The sequence below is a fragment of the Geospiza fortis genome, unplaced genomic scaffold (genome assembly GCF_000277835.1).
Source record: "Geospiza fortis unplaced genomic scaffold, GeoFor_1.0 scaffold171, whole genome shotgun sequence".
Lineage (NCBI taxonomy): Eukaryota > Metazoa > Chordata > Aves > Passeriformes > Thraupidae > Geospiza > Geospiza fortis.
The window spans coordinates 6,295,226-6,315,637 of record NW_005054313.1 but is presented as its reverse complement, the minus strand read 5'-3'; positions in this window follow the sequence as shown (position 1 = coordinate 6,315,637).

The window sequence follows — 20,412 nt, the reverse complement described above, 5'->3', positions numbered from 1 at the left end:
CCCGGCCGTGCTCGTAGCGCGCACATGAGCGCCCAGCACGGCGCTGGTGCAGCGAGGGATGCGGAGCTGGGCACGAAGGGTGCGATTGTCCAGCCTCCCGTAAACCTCTGCTCTTCTGAGGTCCCACTCAGGCAGTTCAAATGCAGTTTTGGCTGGAGCTCACGATGGTTTTCAAGTTTCTGCATAGGAATCCAGGTTATTTTTTGTTGATTTTTTTCCCCTAAAAATTCAGTTTCTTAGTAAACCAACATTTTATTTGAGAATTTTATTTTATGTCTATTGGGGGAACGAGGTGAACCGAGCTTAGGTTGGTGCAAATAGAGCACTTTGTTGTTCTTATTTTCTGGTTAGTTTTTTTTTTTTTTAGTATCTGCAAGAGGCTGTCACCTGCAGCATTTCTATTTTATGTACGTTTTTAAAAGCTGCTTTTGGCTGAGGGCACTGGTAAAGTGTACTGAAAGTTGGGAGTTGTAAATACAGGTTACTCGTGTAATGTTTTCCTTTATATACACACACACCATGTGTATTTTATACATAAACTCATCCCAATAAACACATACTGATCAAGCTTGCATATTACGTCATATTACAGTTAGATTGTGTGGTTTGAATGGATGTCGCTAGAAAATAAAGAGCATCTAAATATAATTTTGCCTTCAGATTTTTTTATTGTATGGCATACTGAAATAGCTTTTATTATTAGGATGGTGGTTATTTTGTTTTTATTTATTTAAACAGTAAATAATAGTTCATTCTCCTTCCTCCACACATGCTACCTTTTGTTTTGGTCTTCTTTGCAATGTGACCTAGAGAAGGAATATGATCTGCAGAATTTTCTGTCTTTTTGGATCATAAAATCTTCACACCCTCCTAATTTATTATGGTCTTTAGTGATGGTCTTTTCATGTTTCCTTCCCTTTGCATGAATGTGCTGTTGGAAATGAGCCTCGGAGAGCATGTTTACATTGCATTCAGATTAGGAGGTATCATGTCCAAGTTGAAGACAAAATGGCTACTAAGTAAAACCTCTGCTTTTATTGTGGCTTTTCTTTTTCAAGGAAAAAGAGCACATATGTTAGCTTCTGAAATGGAAACTGCTTATTTGATTCAGGTGAACTTGGTGAATAGCCCAAGCCCATGTTTGGTACAAAGGAATGAAGCGTTTTGCCCGGGGTCAGTGGCTTGCCTGGTGCCAGGTGCCTGTGGCCGGCAGAGGTTTCCCAGCACCTTGCAGCCCTGTCTCCTGGTACTTCCCGGGCGTTCCTCACCCTCACAGTGTTCCTCCTGGCTACCTGCTTCTGCACGGGCTTCAACTTCCCTGCTGCTCTCAGGCAGCATCCATTCCCTGCAGGTTGTGCTGTTGAAATGCAGTATTTGAAGATAAGGTTATTTATTATAAGAAAACCTTTTCTTTTGGTGTTTTCAACTCTTACATTTCTCTATTGTGATCAAGTAGTCTTCCTTTGAGGTTGGAGTTCATTGTGAATTTGCATCTTCCTGGACATGTGTTGGTTGTTTGGGCGCAGCAGGGATGAGGAGCACTGCCAGGAGTGTTGTGCACACTGCACCCCAATGAACAGTGGAAAATCTCCTTCTGAACTGGCAGCAAACTGGGGTTTGCTCTCTGTTCAGGGGGCGCTGGTGATGGATAAACAGCAGCAGAGGTTGTGGAAGGCCTGGGTGAAAATGGCAGTGCCCTGCTGTTAACAGATGAGGTGTAATGTGCAGAGCAGAGCTTCTTCCTCTTTTCTCCTTCCCTCCTCTTCCTCCCCTCTCCCCTCGCCGTGCAGTTGCATGTGCTGGCAAGTTGGTGCATTCAGTTCCCCCTTTGCTTCCCAGCAGGTTTAGCACATCCAGCTCAGTACTCTTCTCTGTGGTCTTCCCCCCACCTCCTTTTTTCCTACACGTGTTTGTACATAGTGGATGGAGGCTTTTGGTTGTGTTTGTTACAGGTTTTGTTTGGTTGGTTGGTTTTTTAAAAGGTTTCAGTCTTCAGATTGTATTGTCAGTGAAAATAGTATAGCAAAATATAGCAGCTACGTAAATACTGGACTTGAGGATCACAAACAAGTCTGTGCTTGTCCCTCCACTTCACAGACAAATATAAATATAGGGACTGATGCAGACCACGAGTGGGACAATGAGCTATTAATTATGTCAACTCGCACTTATTTTATTCTGTTTATTAAATTAAAATGTAGTTTGACAAAAACATGTTAAGTAATTGTGTACATGTGGAGTCCCTTAAATTGAAACAATAGTTTAAGCCCTGCTGGTTACATTTGCAGGCATGGTCAGTATAGGTACTGAAGACTTTAAAATATGCTTTTTTAGATGTCCAGTCTGTTGGTGTTTGGGTTTTTTTTGTTAGGGTGTTTTTTGGCATATAACATGACCACTAGTTTGAGCTGAGGAGGGGAAGATATTATGAGTGACTTAGCTGTGCTTAAAAACAAATCAGGAAGTATTTATTTGCATTACAACATCATAGACAGGTATTTAACTGCTGTTTGGTTACAGTGATTGAAGCTCATCACTGTCTGTCTGTATTTGTGTCCTGGCTGCCCCACTGGAGCACAGGCAGCAAAGTGGTGTCTGGTTTTGTTCCCTGCTGTGTGTGTGAGGTGCTGAGGCGGTTGGATGTGTTCTTACGGTGTGGGTGAAGTGGGCAGAAATAACACTGGATGTCTTTTCCCATTGACGGATTAGAAGTCTAGACAGAGAGAACTCGTCTTTGGGAGCCCAGCCTGGCTGATTAGTGTCAGCATGGGTGGGTTTGTAAATTGCCCTGGTCTTCACTGGACACTGGGCCTTAATCTGCCTGTTTTTATTTCTCTTTAGATTGGTTAAAGCTTTCATATTTATTAATAGCTTTTTGTCCAGACATTGGAGCCCGAGGCGGGAAAACCTCCCTAGTCAGCTGTCTGAGCATATAGACTAATGGGGTTTCACTTATTTCTTTGGGTGAGGGTACTGTATTACCAAATGTGTGTTATTTGTATATGATGTTTCTGTACCCAAACATATGGTGGTGAAGACAGAGTCTACTCAGTATCACGTTGGCTTGCCAAGGAATATCTTACAGCTGAAGACAGCCAGTGAAGTAGGGATGTAAAAGCAGCGTGGCACAAGGATTGAGATGCAGAGATGGCCAAGGGAGGATGGTGTCAGCTGAGGGTCTGTCATTGCTGGCATAAAAGACCAACAGTTTTAGGCAATTAAGTCCCTCTGCTCGCTGTAATAATCCAAAATCCGGTAGCTGTGAACACTGAAGGAGCAGACAGGTTTGTTTTCTTGTTCACTGTTGCAAATAACTGGTGATGGTTCTGCAATGAGCACTTGTTTACCGTTGTAAATAGTAATCTGGTGCTTGCATCTGTGCATGGGTTGGCCCCAGCTTCTTTCACCTTGCCTGCATCTCAGCTCTTTTTGTCCTAAAGGCATCAGTTGGATTTGAATATAGCAATTCTGCTTGAGAGATTAATTTCTCTCCTCTCCGCCCCAGTGTCTCGTGTGTAAACCAAGCTGAGGACCAGGCAGTGTGGAGTGGCAAACACAAAGCACTGCATTTGCAGCCATTTCAGCTTGGACGTGGCTGTGGGTTTCAGACCCATAATTTTTGTCCTCCAGTCACTCTTCTAACTACAAGTTGCATTGGAAAACCACATGAGTGAGTCTGAGCAGTGCTGAAATTGTGTCCTAATGCCCACTTTTTCTCATGTTGAAGAAGGAGTAGAAGGTGAATTGTGCCCTTGTTACTTTTGGATTCTCGTTACTGCGCTAGGGAACCAGATTAGCTGATTGTAACACCAATGGGTTCTAATCTTTGGAAGGCTCCTTTCTTTTTTATGACTTAAAACATTCCTGCTCCCTCCTGCAGTTGCATCCATCACTCCTCATTAGGCATTGTCAGCAAGCGTGGCTCGTCACTTAGCTGTTGGCAGAGCAAATGTTCTGCAACTTGGGAAATGCCATTGAGGTTTTTCATAATAGGAATTGCTACTTATTTGTATAGTTAGGTCAGCAGAAAAAATTATTGACTTGATATTTTTTATAAAAATTAATATTGATTGACTTGATATTTTTAATAAAATGCCTAGCAATGAAGAGGGAATCTTGAAGGGTATGTGTTTCAGGCTTTTAGCAAATGCAGATGGATATACCTTTTTGGTAGGTTTCTTTTGCAGTTGAAATTTCTGTGTGTATTTTTTTAAAACAAGTATTTTTTTAGTCAGGTTGGATTAATGTGTAAACCAATCCATCTGCATTTTCCTCTTTCTTGTAGCTTGGGAGAGGGAGACAGGAAGTAAGAGAAAAAAACCCTACCATAACCTTCAGTATGTTGTTAAGTAGCCTGTCAAAACTGGGAGAACTCCAAATTTCCTCTGATTACAGAGTACTTGTGGTTATTCTCTGCCCCCAGCCCAAAATGCAGCAGCCATCATTCCCTCCTTCATCTTGGTTAATTCACTTTATCCTGGTTAATTCATTGTTGGAGGTGGGAAACACAGGTTATAATTCTTCAATTGCAGTTTACTGATTTCTGTGACGAAAATTAAATAATTATCATTGACAGGCGTACAGGCTGCACTTATTTCACTTAATCTATGCAACATCAGAAGTGTGTTTACCTGCTTTGAAAAAGTACCTTGAGCCCCTTAAGCTGAGAGATGATGAGAGTGTAAAACTGCAAAGGTTTCTTTCACTGACTCAGTTTTCCGTGGCTTCTTGGTTCCAGTGATTCCAGGTGTTGGTAAGATTTGCCTGTTCTGAATGTGTTTCCTGATATGGTGTATAAGCAGTCAAATACATAGGAAAAAATTGAACTGTGGACCATATTTTAGAGTAGTTCCTGGTGATTTCAGGGAAGGTCGCCCCTCCTTGGGCAAAGCATTTAGCAGCTTGTCATTCTCCTTCACACTCTGCTTCCCCAAATGGATAGGAACAGAGAGTGGAATTTGTTTCATTTCACTCCACCTGGTTCTGTACAAGTTCCCATGTAGTTATTGTGGAGGGAAAAAAGGCATCTCTGAGGTGAGGGCCAACTCCTACGAAAGATGTTTTCATAAAACAATCCATCCCATCCCTTCATGTCCCAAATTCTCTGACTGCAAACAAATTTCAAACCAGGGTGTGGTGCAGAACTCATGAATTAGGGAAAATAAATCCTACACCATTTGTCCCTTGGCTTCTCCTGGAGATGGCCTCCGTGGGTGGTTCAGAGAGCTTCCACTCCTCTGCACAAGGGCCAGGGACACCCTTTGTCTGTCACTACACATTGCTGTGTGTGGGGAAGCCCCCCAGAAGGATTCCTCCTCCCCAAGGCAGGGTTCAGAAGCTCTGGCTGTCCCCGCTGCGGTGCATCCCTGGGCTGCTGGGGAAGCCTCGGTGCCGGGAGCGGGCAGTCAGCACTGCCAGCGGCGTGGGAGGAGGAGCAGCTTCCCAAAACGGGGCACAGCCACCACTGTGGTGAGATTCTAGGTCAGCAGGTGTGGAGGCCAATTTGGTCTGCAGGCGTTTTTACAAGGTTAGAAAATAAACCTGAGTAAAATGAATGGTGACCTTTATGTAACCTTTGGAGAGCGAAGCTGAGTTTTATTGAATATCCTGGCTCTGAGTTGGAGGGAATAGCTTTGCAGAAAAAAGGTCTTTATAAACCTGCTTTTAGGAAGAGTGGATTTTTCACTCTTGTTTGTGGGTTTTGTTTGTCTTTGTTTCTTGAAACAATAGAATCTAAAAAACTATATAGGGGGGAAAGCACTATTCAAGTAATAAAAGATTTGGATAAGGTTTACTGTTGTTCGTTTGGAATTCGTTGGAGTGCATGCAGTTGTTGACTTCACAGCATCAAACATACGCAATTCCTTGTTTCATAAACATTTTACTTTCCACTGCAGGAGTTTCTTCACTGAAGCAAGTCAGATGGTGTGACATTGTGGTTCAGTGCAGCAGTTCTAATGAGTCCTTAATAAGCACAGAATTGCGGGGTTGTCATCCCAGGCCTCTGTAGCTGGGTTGCTTGCCATTTAGGGGAGTTCTGCATTATTTACATGTGTCTTTATGCCACTGGCAAGTAGGAATCCAAATTTCTACCTGAAAAGAACACTTGGAACCTCCCCCTAAAAGTTTCTGGATACTGTATAAATTAATCAGAAAAAGTCATTTAATTGGGGGAGATGACAGTACTGCTCAGGTTGGAGTGATCAGGCTTATATGGAAGCACTGATAAATCTTTTAATTAATTGGAGCTTGGGGTGGATTTGTTAATCTTTTTCTGTGTGTTTGTGTAGTTTTGAGAGCAGGGGTTGAGCTTAATGTTTTTATACAGATCCCATAAGTTATGTATGTTGCCTTCTCTTGTTACTCTACTCAGCTGCTTGCCAAACAGAAGTATTTGGAGAAGGGCCAGAGCTGCAAAATTCAGATCAGGATCCAAATTTGGATTTTTGGTTCAAGCCTTTCTAATATCTAATATTACAAAACCTTATATATAAATAAGGAGCTCTTTATTTTTAAACTGTGGCAACAAGGACAGGGAGGTAGCTTCCTCTCCCTCTGGAGCAGTCCAGGTAGAATGCTGGACTGTGTGTTACAAAGCTGTCAGCAGGTGATTCAAAAGGTAAATTGAATAGGTGAAAAAGCAACGCGTGCACTGTCACCCAGAAAGAGCCTGAGCAAAAGGCCAGCACAAATTGGTGCTTTCAAGCCAGTGAGAAGAAGCCCCTAAATCTAAAAATTCTGGAAGTGGTGGGATGTTTCGTGGTGTTTCATTAGGTCTTTGGGAATTTCGAGGGTTTGTTTTGTTTTGTTCTAAATGGAGTTAGCCAGTATCTCAATTTTAATGCTTTCTTGATTTAATGGAAAAAGGATTATCTCTCACCAAGTAGGATGCTTGTTATCAGCTGCTGTGCCATCAGCAGGCTTTCAGTAAGCTGCCCAGTGTTTTGTGTTGTTGAATGTTTAGTCATTAAGACAGTGGGGGAAAAAACATTCAAAACTTCTGAAATATTTTCCTTGTGGCTAGTTTTTAATTGCCTGTGGTTGCTGTGGTGACACTGTACCTGTCAGAGGGTGGGGAGGTTGGGTGTTGCTGCAGGGCTGAGGTTGGGGGTGGCTCTGGCTGTGGCACCTGCACCAGGTGAGTGGCATTGTCCTCATGGCTGTGTGACCCTCTGTAAGGCACAGCCACCCTGCGAGGGCAGCACCTGGCTGCTCCAGGCCAGGATGTGTGTCTGGGGGTGTACCTGTGTTCCTCTGCTGCCATGAGTCCCACTCAGCTTTTCCCTGGAGCTGGCTGGAAGTGCTGTCTCTTGCCCATTGTCAGGTACTTCAAGTTGGGGAAGAAAATCTTGTTCCTGGGGAGAACATGTTTATTAAATGAGGCATATTTGTATCTCCCTGGAGAGGAAGTTTGTGGTTAAATGTCAAGGTCCATGATGGATGGCTGTCCTTTCTGATGGATGGCCTCGCAGGCATGCAGGCAAGCTGTATTTCTCAGTCAGAAATTCCTGAGTGCCATTATAAAGTTGTTGGGACACCTGTGGGTGAAAAAGATTGCACTGGACGGTAGAAATGACAGTTTGTGGCTTTGCATATAAAGCAGTGGATTATACTGTTTTTAAAGTGGTCAGCAATGCAGACTGTTGGAACTTTTCCCCAGAATGAATGAGGTTGCCTTGTAAGTATCAACACAAGCATCCTTTAGACAAACAAAAATTAGTGTGTAAGAGAAGTGTGCTGGATAATAAGGATGGGCAGTTTGTTATTCTGTGTTTGCCTTGGCTCCTTCTTGTCCTTGTTCAGAAATTGCTTGAAAATACCTGGAGTAGTCTTTGTGACTTCAGTGGAAATATTCCTGGGCGCCTTCTCCCTTCCTCTTCAGAACCACTGCTACATTAAAATACAGACTGGAAAGGCAGTTACTTAGTACCACAAGTGGTAACTCTTTGAAGGCCTCTAAATTGAAAAGCTTTAACATTTATTTAATATTTTTTGTGGATGGAATTTTAGTCTTGTTTTTTAATCTGCTCTGAAAAAATATGACCGTTCCTTCTTTCAGAACCACATGTTAGTTCTATTGCTAGTTCAGCGGAGGAAAGTGCTCAAGAGGCTTGGGTGCTTCTTAAATCAGGAGGAGAATTCTGCAGGGGATTCTGGATCCTGTGTGAATGCAGTGTCTGGAGGCAGTCTGAAACTGAGACTCGAGGTGTCTGCTGCAGGGCTGGACATCCTCTGGCAGCAGCAGTTTGTTGTGTGTGCTGAGGGTGTGTGGGCAGCAGTTTCCTGGGAAGAGCACCCAGGGGCCCTGCCCAGGAGAGCACCCTGTGCTCGTGGGTGCTTGGCATCATCGCTCCCAGCTGGGTTCAGATGCTTTGTGCAAGGTCCTGATTGCTCTCTGCTCCTTGTGCTGCTTCTGTGGAACCTGGGAGCTGTGGCTGAGGCATCTGTGAGGCCAGCCAGCCCTTGGTGAAAGCTGCAGCTCCTTGTGCTCTGATGGGACTGTCTGAAGAAAAGGCTAAAAATAATTTTGAACTATTTTTGCAGGAGTCAGACTGTGCCACAGAAACTTTTTATCCAAGCTCTGACAAAGTGTGACAAAATTCCTTTCATTAAAGGTGTATAAAAATGTGGTCAATTTTCTTTATGATTTGATTTTCTTTCTGTATTAAGCCTTTTGGCATGATAAATGATGAGGGCCTACAGTTGCTATTAGTGGCCATATAAACTAAATTAATTAGTTGATATTTAAAAGACAGTCAAGTTACTCACTGGCAGTAATTGGAAGCTGCACACCTGGAACCACATTTTGCTGAAGAGCTAAGCCTGCTTTTGGCTCCAGGAGCCTGCTCTGCAGCATTACCTTCGTTATGCTTGATTCCAGTGGTATAATTCAATCACTGACTCCTAAAAAGTTGTGAAATTAAATGGCAGCTGAGGGGAAAATATTTGCCTCTTCCATTCAACAAATGAGTGAAATAGGAATGGTAGATACAGTTTTAAAATGCAAGAAATATCCCTGGAAAAGTATTTTGAGCATAATCTGTTAGCTGTTGGAAGATAGCTTGCTGAATCAAATAAAATATTTTGAAATACTGGTGGTTTGTGTGTGTTTAATTACACTGGACAAAGGTTTGTCTAAATGCAGTTTATAGTGAATCTTCAGTTAAAAATTAATCTTGAGCATCATATTATCGTGCAAAAAAAACCTAAAATGCTGACCCTTAAGATTTGGTAACCTGTAGAGTTAAGTCTGTGATCCATGAAGATATCCAGACACCTCTCCCTTATTGGTTAGTTCTGCGTAGAAGCCAGGTGTCTGATTACCCTGTAGATCCGTGCCTGAATATATTCTGAGTAGTCAGTTTTTGGTTAATAGCAGCTAAAAAAAATCATAATAGTCTTGAGCTGTAAGGCTAAGAATAACCATGAAACAAAATACTTTGTTTTGTTTAGTACCAGCGAGTTCAGGCACTCCCCACTTGGCTTTCATGGGACAAATCTGCATGGACTGCATCTTGCTAGCAGCTTCCTTCTCTTGGAGGGAGTAGGAGTGTGGGTTCATATATCACTATGCTTTGTACAGTCAAGTTGGTGACACTTGTAACTTAATTGAAAAACCCAGTTCAGCTCCTGTGTACCATGGTTCTGTGTGTGGAAACCCCTCTGTGAGCACTCAGTCACCCATGTATGCCCTGGGATGCTGTTGGTGAGTAGCTCCAGCTCTTCAGGGTGAAAATAATTGCAATGGTTGAGTGTGTGCAGTGCAGGACTAGTAATTGTTATTTGTCACTTCACAGTGATTCTTGTCACTTTACTAAAGTTCTTCGTTACTGCTGAGCACCTTAAATAGCAGTAGCTCTGTGGTAAGTGTAGGCTTTGAGGCCCAGTGTAGGATCTGGAGATAGCTCAAGTGTGTTGTTTTCTCCTGGAATTTGTTAAACTCAGGAAGGTGAGTTGCAGTTTTGGCTTGATTAGTTCAGCTCCTGAGCAAAGGAGTGGCAAAGCAGCATATAGCTCACTGTGAAAATTGAAATCAAACTGTGTTACTAATCAGGAAAGGACATTTTCATTCTCGTAATGTGAACATCTGCTCTCCCGCTGCAATGTTTACGCATGGTGTGATTCACAGGAATGAAAATCCAGACTGATCAATTCTGCAGTGCTCTTAAACAATGTCTGCTTCTGGAAGGACCCCTCAGACAAGTAATTGTGGGTACCATTAGCATGAGGCTTTTGCAGAAGCATAATTCAGTGGATTGTTAGATGCTGAAAACGTGTGGTAGCCTACAGGTGAATGTCAACAGCACTGTTACCCTGGTGAGTACTTGTGTAGAACTGTCTACATACATCTGAAATATAATTCTGTGCTGTTATGATTTCTGGAAAGTCAGAAGTTTAGTGCAGCTTTTCTGAAATCTGATCTAGATTTAATTAAGCACAGCCTTTTCTGATTTTGGCTCTTTTACTAAGTTGTGATGTAACTGTGCAACTCCCTGGGATGTTTAGAATATGCATGCTATGAATAATGGATCTGTGCAGGTGTTCTGTGAATTGTCTGAATAGGGTGCTAAACTCAGTGGCCTGTGTGGCTGTGGCTTCAGTACTTTGTACTAGCACAGATCACATGACCTCTGCTGCATTTTCAAAAGAAAACCCTGACAATATGAAAACTTCTGAAATAGGTATCAAATGCGTATGGATGATGCTGTGCCTGCAAAGCAAGTGTTTACTTGAGAAGAAGAAGAAGATGACTAAGTTAGGTTTTTGGGTCCTGTCCCCCTCATTGCCTGTAGAAGTAGGATGGTGAGGCAGCAAACTGGCTGCACACATTGTTCCCTGTTCTGAGGACGGAGAACTGAACCCTAAAGTTGTGGGGTATTAAGTGCTGGTCAGATGGCAGGGAAGGAGGCAGTGTGTGGGGTGGAGTGCGTGGTGTTGGCCTGCCCCACACTGCAGGTTCTGCAGTGCTGCTGGGGAGCTCTGTGCTCTGCTCTGGCGCTGGGCTGGCCTGATGGGGGCAGCCCCAGAGCTGCAAACATCATCCAGGTGGGAGCAGCCAGTCCTGCCCTGCAGGGCCATGTAAGGTACCTGTTGGACAGAGTTAATTTTCCACCTAGGAGTGAGTGCAGTTGTGTTTAACCTCCTTTTCTTAAAATCCTTAAGAATTGGAATAGCACATGTTTGTAGCCTTTCCTACTAAAGATCCTAGTTTAAAATGGTGCAGTTGTGTTTAACCTCCTTTTCTTAAAATCCTTAAGAATTGGAATAGCACATGTTTGTAGCCTTTCCTACTAAAGATCCTAGTTTAAAATGGTGCAGTTGTGTTTAACCTCCTTTTCTTAAAATCCTTAAGAATTGGAATAGCACATGTTTGTAGCCTTTCCTACTAAAGATCCTAGTTTAAAGGTTACTAAGGATCCTAGTTTAAAATGGTTTTAGACCTTTTTAAGGTCTAAAACCATTTTAAAAAGTGCCACATAGATTATTTCTTCTTACCCTCAGAAGGAGAGTATGGAAAGCTGATGAGTTACACTGCTTTAGCATTCAGTGAACTGACCTTTGAGATAGGCAAGAGTCTTCTGGCTACTTGCAGCTCTTTGTTTGCAGAGAGCTTCTGTGTCTAGAGTGGGTTGAAGCTGATGAGCAGAGGTGAGTGAGAAGTACCTCGGTGCAGGTGCAAGTCTGAAGGATGGATGCCTGAAAGAACCTGGGGAAGCTGAACAAGGGGGAGTCCTCTGAGGTGGGAGGTTGTATGGTCACCATCAGGCAGCAGTGCCATGTTCATCCTGCATGTGTTCAGCTCTAAATTTTCACCTGATGGTAAAGTCAAGGACAGGAGAGGGTTCTGGGATGTGCCAGTGAGCAGCATGGCACAAGTTGGAGAGGAGTTGCAGTGAAGCCATGCCCATCTAGCAGGAAAGAAGTGAGTGACCCTTTTAGTAGGCAGATGCTTGGACAGTGCATGTAGATACTCAGGGCATTACTCAGCACAGGGAAACCTAAGAGGTTGCAAGAATTGCATTCCATGGGAGTCAGCAATTGGGTACAGGTTCCTCAAGTGGAAAAAAGGGTGCAGAGGAGCTGTGTGGTGGGCAGCCATGAGGGAAAAGAGAGCAAGGAGAAGGAGGAATGCATGTGTGCAGAAATCAGGGCAGAAGCAGGGGTAATAGGATGTTGCAAGCAGCCTTGAGAGGAGAGGGCTGGATAAAAGCTGAATTTGTTTGCAAAAAGACAGGCTGATACCTTTGGGGGAAGCTGTTCAATGTTGGGGGGAGAGAAGGATCTGTGGCATGGAGGAGGAACAAAGAGTGTGCCAGGGAACCCTGCAGGTTAAGCTGGGCCTCCTCAGTGCAGTGTCTGTGCGAGGCCTCGGGCAGCCCCTGGATTGCGCCTCTGCTTCCCAGTGTGAGCCAGGCCCAGGGGGCAGCGAGATGGCAGCATCCTGGGAGGGCATTTCCAGGCTGGCAAGTGGGACACCTGCAGCTGTTGGCCCTGCAGCGTTTGGGGAGGGGGTGGCTGCTGTGTGCACAGTCTTTCGTGTGGGGCTCTGCAGGGCAGGGGGGTCTCATCTGCTCCCTCAGGATAAAGCCACAGAAAAGCTTGGATGGGACTGGGTTGTGGCACTGCAAACCAGATGACAGCCCCTGGGTATCAAATGAATAGGGAAATAAAGAGGTACAACCAGTAGCAGCAAATCTCTTCTGTTAAGAGAATGTAACTAGGATAGCTGTGGGTCTTGAAAATGTTGAAGGAAATAATGTGAAATAAAGAAGAAGAAACACAGTTTTTATGAGCAGGCTTAAATCTGCCGTCCAGGCACCTGTGCCAGCACTGGGAAATGCGTGTGGTGGGAAAGCCTTGCTGCAGAGCTGCTGACACTGGAGCTGTTCTGCTGGATTCAGCTGAGCTCTGAACTATGTGCAGTAAACACAGCACTGTACAGATCTGTACATTTCTGGGTGTGTGTTGCGTGGAAGCAGAGTGTAGAACTCTTCCTATTTTCTCACATGGATATTGTTTTGCTTTGCTATCAGCTGTCTGTAGCCACCATTTCCTAAAGGAAAGGCAGCAGAGGACCAGGTCTGTGACCTGTGGCAGGCTGTGATGCACAGCAAGGTGCTGCCTTCCTCCTCCTCCTCAGCTAGTTGGCTCTGCAGGCACGGAAGAGAAACAATTTTGTGCACGTGTGTTATAGATGTACTGAACTTCCTGTTTGGTTTTTAAGTTCTGCTGAGGAGTGTCACCCCCTTAGTTTCACTAGGCATCCTTTCTTGGAGCCATGTGGGACAAAGGCTGGAGGAAAATCCCAGTGTTTCATAGTTGGCTTTCCAGTGCCTCCAGTTCAGACCCTTAAGTAATAATGTTGTGATGGGGCTTCTGATGACCTCGGCTGAAAATAGCACAGCAGATCTCTTAGCTATCTATAGATTGGATTGTGAAGCAACTGAAGGTTGATTTGTTTTTTCATAGTTTCAAAACCCAGCAGTTTTCATTGTGGAATACATGAGTTGTTGCAATGGATGATTTGCTCTGTAGCCACAACCTGCAGGTCTGGTGACTGTTTCTATCTTTATGCTTTCAGTGGGACATTTCTGAGATGAAATTTCTACTGAAATAATCTTTTTTGTTATGTTTTTTTGAGATTGTAGATTGTTAGTAATAAATACAGAAAGCATCTCCTCTGAAGTCATATTATCTTCCCACATCCTGTACAGAGGGCACTGCATCCTTGGAACAGAATCTCCTGCCTGAATGTAACAATATGCCCTGATTTTAATTCAGAGCAGTGCTGAAAGAACCAGGGTGAGAGCTGTGTAAAAGCATTTTCTTTGTCTCTTCTCAGAGTTCATTACAGTAACTTATGGCAATATACCGAATTTAAATAAATGTTAAAAAAACCCCAACCCCAGGAACTTAAATGACTGTCTTGTTGGAATAGAGCACCTGGCAGTGTGTGGTTGTTGCAAGTTCTTCCCAGTTATTTTAAGAATAGTGGAACAAGCCTTAAGCATTGAATACAACCAGATTTCTTCAGAGAGCTGAAAGAGATGTTTATAGACCTGTGTTTCAGACATAGGTATTCTGATGTCTGCTGGCTGATTATTTCTTGGCAGTTCATTACAATGGGCTACATTTGAGACTTGGGCATTTCATTAGCAGCCTCATCTTCCTTCTTTGTTCAGCTGTTTCTGTAGTTGGCTTATAGTTATTTATACTCATAAAATGATCATAGTGTTAGAAATGGTGAAGGGATTAAATTTTTATTCTCTATGAACTATTTTAATTGCATTTATTTTAGTAACAAGTGTTGAAGTCACCTGTTTGACACACTTTAACCTGCATTAACTTCAAGGCGTGCTGAACCACTATGTTTTTCAGCACTGTGATATAGCATTTCTCCTTCTTATGTCTGATGGGAAACTGGTTTAGCTTATTCTCTGGTGAGTAGAAGGAGGTGGGTTAGGTTACAGGGAGGATGAAGTAGTTACAGCTCACCCTTCTTGTTGTGCTGTTTTATTGGCTTGCTGAGAGTTTGCCTCCTGATTTTGCTGAGAAGGGTGGTTTGCCTGGGATTGAGGAGGAATCTGCTTTCAGACTGAAAGAGACAATATTTACCAGTTGGTGAATTCTTGCTTTGTTTACTTTTTGAGGCCTGAGAGTTGGACACTTTTCTGCATTTCCTCTATTTTTATACTTCAGGGAAATAGCGATACTTCATGTGCTTTTAGGATGCAATTGTGGTCCCTGTGGCTTTTATATGGAATAAATATATATCTGCATTTGAATCCTGAAAGACCGAATTTGTCTTGTATTAAATGTTTTGCCGCTGTTTGCCTGTGTTTGTGGGAGGCTCGAGTGCCTGGTGTCTGGGGCAGACACTGGAATCGCCCGGGGGAGGGAGCAGTGCAGGCAGGGACAGAGCCCCTAGGTGGCATCAGAAGCCACCTGATTTTTGGCTGCTGCACGCCCGGGGGTGAGAGGTGAGGCTGGGAGGGGGTCCTGGCCCTGGGGTGCTGGGCCATGCCTGGGGGTGCTTCTCTTTCCCGGTGCCCTGTGCTGGAGCTCCTACGACATTAGCTGAGCAGTATGGGTAGTCGTCATTTTGCTAATTCAAACAAGTTTCAACCTTGTGCAGCTCTGCTTTCTAAATATTTAATTGAAATGCTTTTACAGCCATTTTACTTCTTTATCACAGTGAGCCAAGCCAGACAATGTAACATGGCATATGTTAAGATGTTAATTGAGTAGCAGCGCACATAGGCGGCTGTTTCATAATTTTCTCCTTAGATGATCCTTGGCTCCAGTTTAACATTTCTTTGTGCTTCTGAGTGGAAGGTTATATAAAGATATATTTAGAGCTGTTAGTCTAAGAAAGAGAAGCATTAATTCAGTAAGATTAAGAATTAAGGGCTGATTGCTGCAGGCACTGCTGGGACACAGTGCTTGTCGTGGTAAGGATGTGATAATAGTACCTTTCTGATAGTACCGCTTACTGTAATGGGCTTGGTAATCCTTTTATTGAGTGGTTCCTCACAGCACACAGAGTAAATAGAGATTTTTGTTTTCTAAATGTCACCTGATGTCATCAGAGTAGTGGAATTCAGACTGAATCTTTCCAAAAGGGTATGTGGTCAGTTTAATAATGACCCTCCCTATTTTACCAAGGTTTTCAGAAAGACGACTTTGCCAAAACTGTCACAGTTGGTACTTTGTAGTGGACTCTGTATTGTTTTCCTTGGGAGCTGAAGTGGGTTTTTGCAAGAGGGAAAGGGGCAGCGGGACATGGCACAGGTGGAGGAGTTCTGGATGCTGTCAACACCCAAATGCCTCCGGTGCCTGGCAGTGCTGCTCGTGTGCTCCTGCTGCTGTCAGGAGCAGCCCTTGCAGAGAGCCCCTGTGCCCTTTGCTAAGCAGTTTGACAAACAACCTGTGGGGAATGGTGTGGGGCAACAGCTGATGCAGTGGGAAATGGAGGCTTTTCAGATCACAGTAATTTTTGAAAGGAGATGCAGCCAAGACTCTCCTTTGGCAGACAGCTCTAAGTGTTGTCTTGGGTATTCTTCTCTTGTGGAAGGCTTGTTTTCAGGTGTGAGTAAAATACCAGGGCAGCAGTGTCACCATGCACTGTCAGGGTTGTGTGCACTGCACGTGAGCCACTCAGAACTGTCCTGTGGCCTGAACAGTCCCTGGTGGGTTTTTGGTTTTCCCGTTTTTCCAAAGGACGTTTGCTTTATAACTTTGTAAACATTTTCTCTCTCAGTTGGCTGTGAGAATGGTTTGCACTCCGAGGTGAATAACTAGGTAACTGTGCCCATGGTAAGTAACTGCACAGTGGGGTTTTCCATTTTAGTTGCAACTTTTTGCTGTAAGTCCTGCATGTTGGGTAATAATGTAACTTAATACTCTAGTACTGGAAACTGGGACCCTACAGAGGGGAGCCCTTGCTGTCTGATCAGGAGTTCAGCTCTGCCTTCCTGATGTAAGTCTCAGTTATGAGCAGTGATGGAAAGTGGTTTCTTTTCATCAATTGCATTATGGTTTGGCAGAAATTAATGTTTTCTCTAGTCTGTCCAATAAGTGCCAAGCACATGAAGCACAGCTATACAGAGGCTGGTTTTGGGAGGATGTTTCAGTTCATGCAAATACTTGCAGTCTTGGGCTGAATGGGATACAGAATATCTGTGGCAATTTCACAGAATGCTCCAAACTTCTGATGAAAAAATCACTCTGGGCTTCCCACATGTGACCACCTACTCAAACCATTATTAAATTCTGCACAACAAATTGTAGCTCCACTTGTCTGCTGAGTTTGGTTGAACTGGCTCTGTTGTTGACATCCTCCTCCATTTGAGGGATGAGTCCTCTGCCAGTGCCTGAATGGTGACAGCCATGTCCTGTGTGACTTTTGGGGCTGGGAGGTCTCCCCTGGCTGAGCAGAACAGCGATGTCCTGGAGGTGCTGCTGTCCCCCCTCTGCCAGGGACCCAGCCCAGGAGCCCCTGTGGCAGTGTCAGGCTCTGGACATGTGTCCCAGGAGAGGAGCTGTGCTGCAGGGGGGGGTGTTCACTGTGCTCCCACAGTGCTGGTACTGCTGCTACCTTTCATGGGGGCTGGATGCTCTCAGCTGCAAAGCTGCTAAGGGTTAGTTCAGTGCTGTGCAGGCTTTGGGAAGGCTCAGGGTTAACCAGGCAGTGGCTGATAAATTCAAGGGCTTTCTTTTATTTCTCTCAACCACCTCCCTTTTTCTGGTCTCACAGACATGAGGATTCTCTTATTCCTTGTGGTTATATGGCTTCTCTTATTTGCAACATTAAGGAGGTACTCGTGCTCAGAGCAACTGAACTCTGCCACTTCTGCTAATACAATAGTCCCATATTGCTCAGTACAAGTCAGGTGCCTCTTCCTGAAAGTAAAGGATTGCTTAATTAGAGGAAGGTTGGCAGCATCGGGTTTTATGCCACTTAGGAAAAAAAATTGCATCTCTTTGCCTTATTCTTCTGCTTTTTTCCCCTCTCTCTCCCTCAGTGCAAAGTAAACTCAGCTGTTCACCTGGGAAGAGAACACACTCCTCATTCTGCCCATGCCAAGTCAGGGCTGTTCTGAGCAGAAATACAGAAATCGGTCAGGGAAAACAGAAATGCATACTTTAGCAGAAGATAGAAGAGCAGTTTGAGGAAATACTTTCATCTGATTTCTCCTCATCTCATTCTCCCAAAGAAAATTTCAGGAGTTTGTCTTCAGCCTTTAGAAGCTTCGGTCACTACAGCCTTTGAAACTTATTACCTGCAAGAATCCTTCAGAGGTCTTGGCCCTTCCTGTAAGGCTTTTTGCTGCAGACCCAAAAGAGCCAACACATGATTCTCTGGGAAGTTTTAGGGTCTGGGGTTCTCCATGACAGAATCCACAGCAGCTTTTGCAGGGAGCTGCCCTGTGCTGCTTCTCCAACCACAGCCTAAGAAACCTCCTTTTCTCTGCTGTTTTATTGATTAGTAGAAGCTGGGTGCATGTTTTTGAGTGGCTGGTGAGTAGGTGACCAGAAGTGGCCAGGTTGATCTGCACTGGTCGTGTTCAGAGCAGAGCTGACATTTTTCAGCATTGCTGTAGACAGTACAACAGGGTCCCTCTTGAGTCACTTGTGTGCCTTAACTTTGAAACAGTCAGTAGGATGGCACCCACTGAATAAATGCCTCTTGGTGGTTGGGATACTGTCTGTATTTTTTGATTGGAGAGGAGCACATACAAGGTTTTGATATAAAAATTTATGCTCCATGGTTATTGTGTTGGGTCATTGGGCACAAGTTGGCAAATCCAAGGCAGCTGTAAAAGCAGCCACATTTGTTGTTGCTCACAAGAGACAGCTACCCCCAGAATCACAAATCTTGTCCTGAATAAAACTGCATCAAGTAAGTGAATTAATTTAACTTGAGGGATACTGTCATCATGAAGAGCTGTGAAAGAGAGAGTAACAGCAGCTGTGCTGCTAGGTGGGGTGAATTGCAATGAGCCTCCAGGAGGGGCAGTGCTGGCTGTGGGCTTTAGGTGCAGTTTTTGAGTTTCCAATGGGCTTAGGTTCCAAACAGATTCAAATGGTTATTTTCATTAGAAAGAACATAGTTCCTGCTGCTCTCCTGCAGCTGCTCATGGGTAGCAAAAATATGTGGGTAATGGCCTCCAGATGTTAGAAATGGCTCTGTGTAGGGCCTGATTCAGCCTGGTTGTTGAGATTTTTGGTTGCAGGCACTGTAATTGCAATAGTAATTAGATAAGGGACGCATTTGACAGGGACAGAAGCAGACTGACTTACTTGTAAATGAAACTTCAGCTTTCAAAGCATGTATGTCCTGCTAGAGAAGAAGTGGGGCAAAATAAACGAAGGTGGCAGGCGTAACTGGGATGTCTGTCCCTTTGCCACCTTTGTCACTTGTCCTTCTATCTTCTGATGAGCTGGGGATGTATCCTGCAGTGTCACCAAATGGAGTGTTTCTGTGCAGTGCTCAGGTCCATGAGAAGGTCACTCCCAGTACTGTCCCAGTCAAAGGGCTCATTCCTCAGGGTTGCCATTGCTTGACTTGGATTGCCTCTGCTGGAAGGGAAATAAGCATTTTTGTCATTAGGTACAAGCTTTATAAAGTGAAGCAACATTTACCTGTGCTATGGTTAAGAAGAAAGAAACCTCAGTTTACCACTAACAAATTTTAAAGATGTCCTCCCAGTATACTCAAGAGCGTGGAGCAGGAGATGGAAAAATTGTTTATTAAATAGGGATCACACTTACCCCTGCTGAAGCAGTGGGACCTTTGCCTTTTACAATGTCACAACATCTGTTTGCAGATTGGAGGACATGAATTTGAGGGGGACATGAACTTTCCTTTTTGTGCCACCAGTTTACAAAAAGGAAACATAGTGAACTCTATTTCCTGGCCCTGTTATTGCTCCTCTGCTGCAGCTTCTCAGCGCTGTTGATCGGTGCTGTAGGAGCAGAGGTCACAACGGGAAGAGCCTGAACTAAATTTGAGAGTTTACATTTCCTGACTCAGACTGATAGTTGGAGATAAAAGGACAGCTCTAGGGATCTCCTACCCAGCTGCCTCCTGGCAACTTGCCTCTTTCTCTTTGCAAGAAGAAGATGTTAATGCAGATGGGCATGCTGATGCTCAGGTTGGCAGGAGGGAAGCTGTGCTGGCTGGAGTGTGCTCTCCTGAAGAGCCCAGTGCATGGTGTTGTCTGTAGAGGCTGTTTGGACTGTTTCCTGTGTCTGTACCCTGTCTCCCTTGCCCTCGATGCACCCTTTCTGCATAAGCTGTCATGTGGAGCCATACAGGAGGTTTGGGTACAGGAATGGGTACAGATGCCTGATTCCTGTTTGTAGGAGAGACTGTTGTAGGAGAGGCTGTTTGTCTGTAGCAGCACAGGGACTGTGGGACCTTGCTCAGGGCTGGAGCAGTGATGGAGTCCAGGGTGGAGAAGTTCTGCTGGAGCAGCTGTGTCCCCATCAGTTTGCTCAGCTTTGGGTCAGATGCACTGGCAACATGCAGCAGCAGCAGGTTTCCATGCTTAGTGCCCTTTGACTTTCTGGTAAGATGGTGATTTTTGATGAGTGAGATGATATTTAGGTTCCCTTCTTCAGTTGCTGCAGTATATGTGAGCATCTTTCCCAAGGCGAGGCAAAGCTTCCATTTTACCATCCGTAGCACTCCCTGTTCTTCAGAATCCCCAGCAGCTCTGCTCCTGTCTCCTTGCGGTTCCTGTCTACCCACCTGATGGCTTCTCCTACACCAAGTCAGCTGAAGTGGATGTCTGCTGATGGATCTGTCTCAGTGAACTTGTCAAATGTTCTTACCTGTTGAAAGCTTTTATTGTATTCTGTGACTTTAACCTGAGTGGTTCTTGTATGGGAAGGGACATCAGTGTT